Source organism: Littorina saxatilis, linkage group LG5, assembly GCF_037325665.1.
Source record: "Littorina saxatilis isolate snail1 linkage group LG5, US_GU_Lsax_2.0, whole genome shotgun sequence".
NCBI lineage: Eukaryota > Metazoa > Mollusca > Gastropoda > Littorinimorpha > Littorinidae > Littorina > Littorina saxatilis.
Genome location: NC_090249.1, coordinates 43,037,654 through 43,047,653, shown reverse-complemented (window position 1 = coordinate 43,047,653; position 10,000 = coordinate 43,037,654).

Below are 10,000 nucleotides of genomic sequence, written 5' to 3'. Positions count from 1 at the left end.
TTCGGGCAGTCAAGGATTCTTCATTAAAGTTCACCGCTTTGATCATGTGAAAAACTTCTTACAAAAATCTGAAACGCTGGAAATTTCGTTTAAAAGCTACAAAATTCACCGGTCCACCTAGCTGATTTAAGAATCAAGCGCGCTACCGACTGAGCTACATCCCCGCCCTTGTCCTTAAAGTCATTCCCGTAAACAAATTCTGCCCACTATCTCAGATCTGACCAGCATTTCATATTGGGCGAAGCCACATACCAATAATTAACATCCCTGACAGCTTGTGCGGGCATTTGTGGAAGAATGAGTTCTGTAGATTGACAATAGTGTCAGTTAAGAAATTATATCATCAACAAAATATTAATGTCTGTACAGTAAACACCTATGCTGTTGACTTCAGTATGCTTCAAAAGCGAAGAGATGGTTTTATTCAGCGTTTATGTGCTGGCGAACATGATTGTTTACATAAAAAGTAATCATTCATTCAAATTATTATTCATTTATCTCCACCACTTCGTTCATGTGACTTAATTAAAGAAATAAAGTTAAAAAAAACTAAAGAATTCTGTACTCACCGATACAAGAACAGCACAAGACAGTACGAATTTTCGCTTATGTAAGCTTCATCAGGAACAAACAAACACAAAAGGCAACAAAAATCAGACGCAACAGGGAACGAACAAGGTTTGAAAAGAATAAGAAGGGGGAAAAAAAGAAAAAAAAAGATACAGAAGCAAGTCCAGGAATTGATTTCACTGGCACGTCGAATCCGAAGACTGTCCTTCAGACTGGAGAAATGTTGTACGAATTTGTTTTGTAAGTTCAAGGTGTGCAGGTGCAAGAAATGGGTTTCAGTGAAGATATAATTTTGAAAAAAAGATGACGGTTTTTCTTGGTGTTCTTTAGTTTACCTTTTGTTTTGAGGGTTGCGATCATTTAAAAGACTTGTTCCATATGAGTAACTTTTACACACAATTTTATGACATGAAACAATTGACAATTGTATTTGAGTGTCGGTCAGATCTGTGTCAATGCCGGCACGGTTGACCTAGTGGTAAGGCGTCCGCCCCGTGATCGGGAGGTCGTGGGTTCGAACCCCGGCCGGTTCATACCTAAGACTTTAAAATTGGCAATCTAGTGGCTGCTCCGCCTGGCGTCTGGCATTATGGGGTTAGTGCTAGGACTGGTTGGTCCGGTGTCAGAATAATGTGACTGGGTTAGACATGAAGCCTGTGCTGCGACTTCTGTCTTGTGTGTGGCGCACGTTATATGTCAAAGCAGCACCGCCCTGATATGGCCCTTCGTGGTCGGCTGGGCGTTAAGCAAACAAACAAATAAACAAAATCTGTGTCAATGCTTGTCGTCAGAACATCAGGCTTGGCCATTTTTCTTTGAGAGAAGATCGCATAGCTACCAAAGACGCAGTTGTTTTGACGTAAAAAAGGGTTGAAGTGTTTGATTATTTCTCAGGCTGGTTTCCTAATTTTGGACGCTGTAACTCTTTCAGTCGAGGACGTCATTGACCTGTTAAAAAAAACTAAAAACAAAACAACAAACAATTGAATTCACGAGGGAAAGCAATTTGTGAAGAGAGGTAAAGAAAATTGATTTTATTGCGACGTTGAACCCGAAGTGGATTGACCTCGAGATGACAAAATGCCCTGGATCCCACGCTACTCTTGACATCGTTGCTGTAAGGAGACACAGCAGAAATGCTCCACGTCGAATATCGAGCCGACCCCCCCCCCCTTTCCTCCCCCCCACCCCCCCCCCCACCCCAACCACTCTTCTCCAGTTCTGTCGAACCCTAAGACCGTCGTTAAAGAAGATTTGAAGAAGAGAAAGCCCACTCTATCACACTCTAAACTTGACATCTTTCACATCAGCAAGCAGGGGAAACTCACTACATTGCGCTCTAGCGTTAAGTTTCTTTTCCCCCGTCTTCTCCAGTTCTGTGAAATCCCACTGACTTTGGGAGGAATTTGCAGCGTGGCAACGAGAGACTGTCCTGTTGAGACAGGCGACAGGAAGTAAGCCGCTATTTCCGGAAGTCGTCCTACTCACCGAGACATTGTGCGTCACCCTCAGCAGCGGCAAGAAGGGTGGTTTGAAATTGTACTGTAGGATAAGAGAGAAGGATGAGGAGGATGAGAGGAGATTGATGACGAAAGGAAGATGTTGAAGAAGAGAGGAGGAGTAAGTATAATCACCTGCTACCATTCACAGACAATCTCAACCACTGACAGCAAAATGTCCTATTTAGCTGTAAAGTAGAAGCATATGCTGCTAAAATACCGACAATTTATTTGAAGCTTGCCATAAAAAAAAACCACTTCTGACAACTCGAATCCACTTTAAGCTTGGTTCATATACATACATGTTCAATCAATCCTTCATTGTAACAGCTAGTGACCGATTGAGTAGTACAATTTACTATAAAGCGGAACATGGCACGAACCAATTCTGCCAACCAGTCATTCACCGATGGGCACGAAATCAAACAGAAATCTTCGAATGAAAACCAGCATCCCACAGTAAGAACAGTATAAGCATTCAATCAGAACCATTCACGCTAAGTGTCCGATTTATTAGCCCAGTGTGCTGTAAAGCAGGACTTGACACGTAACAATAATACAACTATTCATTCGCTGATGGATCCTAAATCATGACAAAATCTTCCCTGCCGAAAACCTGAATCCCCCAATGAGCAGAGGGTGAGGTAATCACTCGGCATCATTCACAACAAACCTCCCACTTATTAGCTTTTGCAGTCACGCGCCTCGGGACCTCTACCGACGGGCAAAGAAGGGTCAGGGTTTCTCGATATTGACCCTTATACCCCTCTGTGTGCTGTGCATCAAAGTAGACCGCATAGAATCCCCCCCCCACCATCCCATATCGCCCCTTCCATCCCCCTTACTCCTTTTTCCTCTTCCTCCCCCATTCCTACAACCCTCATCCCAGCTACACCCCCCCTCCTTCAAGCCCCCTCCTCCCCCGTGTGATGTGCATCACAATATACCACACGGAACCTCTCCTCCACCATCCCATCCTTACTCCTTCCTCCTCTTTCTCCCCCATCCCTACAACCCCCACCCAGGCTACACCCCCCCCTACAAGCCCCCCTCCCCCGTGTGATGTGCATCACAATATACCACACGGAACCTCTCCTCCACCATCCCATCCTTACTCCTTCCTCCTCTTCCTCCCCCATCCCTACAACCCCCACCCAGGCTACACCCCCCCCCCCCCTCCTTCAAACCCCCTCCTCCCCCGTGTGATGTGCATCACAATAATTATACCACACGGAACCTCTCCTCCACCATCCCATCCTTACTCCTTCCTCCTCTTCCTTCCCCCACCCCGGCTACACCCCCCCCCCTACAAGCCACCCTCCGCCATGTGATATGCATCAAAATATACCACACGGAACCTCTACTCCACACCACCCCATCCCCCCTCCTTACTCCTGTCTCCCCTTACCTCCCCCCTTCTCCGCCCTCCCCCCATTCCAATCCCAACAATCGACCCGCCATAGAAGCAGCGTTCATGCCCTTTTAAAAGCTCCGGGGAGAAAAGGGGGTATGCTAAAGGTTAACTTCAAAAAGGGAACGCGTGTTGAATTCTAAATTCATAGGGCATTATCCTTACTCACACTGGACAAAGGAGGGCGGGGTGGTTTTGTTTTAGGTTCGATTTTTTTGTTTCTTTTATTTCTTTCGTTGTTTGTTTGATTTCCCCCGAAAGCGGAGTAAGGCTGCCGAAATGGTGGAAGGAAAACGGTCATGCACGTAAACCCCCACTCGTGCAAAACAGAAGGTGTACTTGGGAGTTGTGGCCTATAAACGCACAAGAAGAAGAAGAAGAAGAAGAAGAAGAAGAAGAAGAAGAAGAAGAAGAAGAAGAAGAAGATTGTTAGTGTGATTCTTCATGTGTCTGTTTTGGTTTGTTAGTTTGTTTAACAGAATGTGGCCATTGTGCGTAAGGCTACTATTATTTTCGACCAGACGCCAGGAAAGAGTTGCAAGTGCCCAGGACCATGGCATCCGCGTTGTTGAAGTGGATACCCTCCCACTGTTGTGTATCAGGCAATGGGCAAGTTGACAAGCATTCGTTGTGTAAAAAAAAAAATCCTTGATCAAAACATATACGCACATTTGTCATCCGTTACAGTGCCCCCCCCCCTCCACCACCTAAGACATCCAAACATCTTACAAGGTCTCAACAGGGAGTGCGTGTTAAAATGGAGGTAAATGCACAGAGGCAATGAATAGAGAATCTGGAAAAGCAAGGTCTTAAAAGGTGTGGAGGTTTAATTTGGGCTGGGTGGAGGGGGGGGGGGGGTGGTGCATTTGTGTGCGTATGTGTATATCTACCGTATATCTTAACATCATTTTTGCTTCAGATAAATGAGCAAACACGTTTCTTATCTTACTCTTCCTCCCAGCGTACCGCGTGGTTGTGTGAAAGAAGAAATAGCCTGCCCCAACTCCTTCCCCATTACCCATCATTACCGTGACCCCACACATAGGTACAGCTCTCCCTGTCTCCGTCCAACGCCAGTTTCCTGGGCTGGGATGCACGGAGCGAAAGTGGGCGCCACCCAAACGGGTGAGAACAAACATAGGGGTCTGATTGGTTGAAATCACAACGAACCTCAATTTCAACCAATCAAACACCGCGGCTGACTCCCACCCGGTTGGTAACTTTCTCGTGCACCTCGGCCCTTGTCACCGAGATGGTCTGGTCTGGACGTTCGATGATGATGATGATGATGATGATGATGATGATGATGATGATGATGATGATGATGATGATGATGATGATGCCGCTTCATGTCCTACATAGGCCTTGTTGGTGTGCCTACTAAGTACTAGATAATAACATTTGATGGCAGCTCTGGATGTTCTTTGTTGTACGCAGTGTATGAACGCAAAGAATGATTTCTTTCTTGATGGTGTTGTTCAGTTGTTGCTGTAAATGTAGTTAATCTATTAGCCATATATTTGTTATACACGACTTGCTTAGGGACAGGTTGCCACCTTCATTAGAACATGTTTGTTAAGTAGTAGTAGTAGTAGTAGTAGTAGTAGTAGTAGTAGTAGTAGTAGTAGTAGTAGTAGTAGTAGTAGTAGTAGTAGTAGTAGTAGTAGTGTGTGTGTGTTCGTGTGTGTGTGTTCGTGTGTGTGTGTGTGTGTGTGCATGTGTGTATGTGTGTGTGTGTGTGTGTTTGTGTGTGTGTGTGCGTGTGTGTGTGTTTGTTTATGAGTGTGTATGTGTGTGTGTGTGTGCGTATGTGTGTGTGTGTGTGTGTGTGTGTGTGTGTGTGCGTGTGCGCGCGTACGTGCGTTCGTGTGTGTGTGTGTGTTCGACTCCATACAACGGCCGGTATGCGACTCGATAAAGAGTTTCCTCATGCCCAGCGCCCATCCAATTAGCTAATTGCCTTAAGTGGAACGCTGCAAGAAGGGTCTCAAAGGTCCGGGAAAGGGTCGTGACTTTCTAGCGCTTCTTTGCCCTGAAAGCCGTTAATTCCTCAAGCGATACCTTGCACGGCGGGGAGTTGGAAGAGGATGCACAAGGGTGGAGGGAGGGGTGGAGGGATGGGGCGGAGCGTGTGGACGAGGGAGGAGTCGCTCAGGACCTTCGCACATTGCACACACGTACAAGAACTAGGGCGGGTTCTGCCGGATACTCCTGGTCGATTCATCCTCCTCCCCCTCTTCTTTGAAAGGTCTTCTTTTTTTCCCTCCAATTTTCTGTTCAAGACTTGTTGAGGTTTAAAGGGGGGTGGGGTGGGGTGTGTGTGTATCTACGGTATACTGTTGTGTCAGGTTCCCCTTAAACAGTTAATTTTACCACTAAATCGCGCATATGTTTCGGCAAATGAACAGGGATTGCTTCATAAGTAAGCGCTGCATTAATGTGGACAAGTTTTGAAAAGGAAAGTTCGCAGATGTGTAAGTTCAATAAATCATAAGTGAGACCGAAAAGAATTTCCCACAAAACAGCTTGGTCTTGTCTTTTAAAGTTATTATTTTTTTACACTGTGGGCTTGCCAGAACATTTCTGGCTGTATATATTGCATTATAAAGTGTGTGAAAACTAGATGAACATTTGCTGCAGGCAGACACGGACCAGGTGAACCTGGCAGTGCTCATTGACAACATTCATCCGCTATGTTGACATGTACATCGGTGCGAATGGTCTTCTTAGAATGTATTTGCTTCGTTACTTTGGTCTTTTTCTCGCTGTGCTAGGCTTGTTCGCAGATGAATTCATATTGGCATCCAGGCATAGTACACAGGACGCAACTTTCAATATGGTTTGGAACCTAAGTAGAAAGAATATGAAGGTAGCACGCGTGGACGGTCCTTTCGCTGGAACAACTCCATCTCAGCAGACAGTCAAAGACATTGAGCCGCTTCAGAGAACCGGAAACTAATTGTCTGGAGGTGCCAGCGCTAGACTCTCCTATCAGCGAAAGAAAACCTCCCCAGTTTTAGCTATTGGAATTAGCGTAAGTACGTGAACTGCACATACTAAGTACCACTGAAGAAACGAACGGAAATTAACTGTCTGATGAAAGACGGCTCATCATTACAAGCTAGGACAAACTAATCGCTCTGTCACTGTTGTCGAACGTCGCCCGACTCGGACCTAGCCAGCCAAATTGTTGTGACTGACCTAATTTTGCCAATTTGAGTTCAGCTCAGCTTCGTTTAGCTCAGCCTAACTGATAACCTGTAAAGAAGATGCACACACAACCATATACGGTTATTCAAGTGTTTACACTAACGTGCTTGAAAATCACGAATGGATATCAGCAAAGGCGATGACTGCCGAATATAGTAGCTTCTTTCAACGTAAGCGCTTCTTTTCACAAAATTACACACTGACAGGGCCACATCGCGCACATTGTAGCAAAGCCAGTCGGTCCTTCCACTAAGAAACATCTCAACGCGTTCGTACAAGGAGACGGTCCTTTCAATCTGAAACCATGCATACTTGATCACACAAGCATGACTGTACTGAACACATTGGTGAACCTTCTGCTGGACAACCAAACGGAATCCAACTTTCTGTAAAGCCATCCGTGAATGCAGGACTTCCGTGAACATCACAGAAGGATGGTGCGGCTAGACGGTCCTATCGCTCCGAAACCTTCTCTACTTGTTGGCAAAAGCAGGACCTCACTATGCACCTTACTATGCACATTGGCAACTCCACTGCTGGACAGAGACCGGCACGGTTGGCCTAGTGGTAAGGCGTCCGCCCCGTGATCGGGAGGTCGTGGGTTCGAACCCCGGCCGGGTCATACCTAAGACTTTAACATTGGCAATCTAGTGGCTGCTCCGCCTGGCGTCTGGCATTATGGGGTTAGTGCTAGGACTGGTTGGTCCGGTGTCAGAATAATGTGACTGGGTGAGACATGAAGCCTGTGCTGCGACTTCTGTCTTGTGTGTGGCGCACGTTATATGTCAAAGCAGCACCGCCCTGATATGGCCCTTCGTGGTCGGCTGGGCGTTAAGCAAACAAACAAACAAACAAACTGCTGGACAGCCAAACGGAAACAAACTGTCTAACAACCCATTTGCAATAGCATAGGGTAGCACATCTAGACGGTCCTTTCACTGGAAACCATCCATGAATGCAGGACTTCCGTGAACATCGTAGAAGGGTGGTGCGGCTAGACGGTCCTATTGCTCCGAAACCTTCCCTACTTGTTGGCAGAAGCAGGACTGTATTGTACACATTGGCGACCCTACTGCTGGACAGCAAAACGGAAACAAACTGTCTGGCAATCCAAATGCGATAGCAAAGAGCAGCACATCTGGGAGGGAACATCGCGGAAGGGTGGTGCGGCTAGACGGTCCTGTTGCTCCCAAACCTTCCATACTGGTTGGCAGAAGCAGGACTGTACAGTACACATTGGCGAACCTACTGCTGGACAACCAAACGGAAACAAACTGTCTAGAAACCCTCCTCCCTGTTGACACACGCTGGCCCGGGTCTGGGGGGATGTTTAATCTATCGAACGGGAGGAAAAATGGGAGAAAAGGGACCTTCTCGCCACCGCCCCCCCGTTGAAGAGCACTTGGGGGTAGACGCGGCACCAATTAGGGATGTCGTTGTTAGGGACATTTCTTTCAATCGTTTTTTTCTTTGAACTAGGGTTGGAAGGATAAGGGAGGTAAAAATCCAGTTGTTTTTCTTTTTCTTTCTGAGGAGGTGAGAATGGGATGGGGGGCGGGGGGGGGGGGGGGAGGGGTTAAGGACAAAGGGGGAATGGGGGAAGGGGGAATAATGGGGTAGCATTTTTTTTTTCTAGGAGCAGATCGATATGTAAGAAAATAGAGTCCAGCTAGTTTGGCTTTAATTGGCGGAAGAAAGGGGATGAGTGTCTTTTTTTGTTTTCTTCTCAAAGCAGGAGATCGTTCCAAAACAATTTTTTCTTATTCTGGAAATGCAAGAAAAGAGGAAAAAGAAGACTTGCGAAGGTCTTTTGCGGGTCTGCGACGACTTCCTTGTTCTGGAGAAATTCAAGTTCTCTCGAACGCTAGTACTGTACCTATGGTCGTGAAGCACACACACACACACACACACACACACACACAAACGCGCGCACATACGCACAGACACACACTGACAGACACACACACATACACACACACGCGCACAGACACAGACACACAGACACACACACACACACACACGTGTGCAGAAGAGAGAAAGCTATGTACACCTCTAACAACGCACTATCATCTGACCTCCCTTGTTTTGTGGGCAGGGCAGAACATAAACAGTTTGCAGGTCTCTTGTTATTCAAACAAGCCAGAAAACCGCCAGGAGACAACTAGATACATGTTTCCATTGATGTAATATTACCCCAGAGATTCCATCCTCCCTCCAAAACAACATCAGATTTCATTGTTATTTGTATCTATTTCCCGGACTGTCGGATCGGCTTTCCTGTAATCGAACAGAGAGATGTGAAATTGACTCTGACAGTGAAATTGAAATTGGCAAGACTTCGTTTCCGACTTCGCCCGCTCCTCTGTAGATCGCCAGGAGATTGACAGAAAGAGAAAGTGACAAGCAAATCGATCCGTGACATGCAACTACGAATTGCAATTGACAAGGGGGAGAACTCCAGAGCACTGGAACTTGTCGGATTGTCAGTTGCTGTTTCTCTTTCCATTTTCTTCTAGTTCGTAGTCTTTGTCGAGTTTGATACGCTATGGTAAAAGAAGATGATCTTTTTCTGCAGTCGGAGTCTAGATTTTGGTAACAGTTGCTGTCTCTTTTTTTTCTTTTTTTTTCTTTTTCGTGGTGGCCATTCTGATGTGCGGTTGTTAAAGACGATTATTGTCTGAAATCTGGATTTTGGAAGCATGGACAAATATCCACGTATAGTTTCTTCGAATTGACGTCTTGACAGCAATATTAACAGGATAAAAAAAATAAAAATAAAAAACTCAAACAAACAACAACGCCGCTCACTGATTCCATCTAAACAGACAAACGTTGTAACAAGCAAAACGATCGAAAGATGTGTTGACAAACAATGGTGCAGACTCAAAAAAACACTAGACAGACCGACAGACAGACAGGACAAGACAGATAGGCTAGCAGGCAGGCAGACGGACATCGACTACAGGTTTAGAGAGACAGATAGAAAGGTAAGACAAGAAGACAGTCAATCAATCAATCAATCAATGAGGCTTATATCGCGCATATTCCGTGGGTACAGTTCTAGGCGCTCTGCAGTGATGCCGTGTGAGATGAAATTTTATACGGCCAGTAGATTGCAGCCATGTCGGCGCATATTTACCTTTCACGGCCTTATTCCAAGTCACACGGGTATGGTAGACAATTATTAACTGTGCCTAAGCAATTTTGCCAGGAAAGACCCTTTTGTCAATCGTGGGATCTTTAACGTGCACACCCAATGTAGTATACACGGGGGGTGGTTCAGACACCGAAGAGAGTCTGCACACAAAGT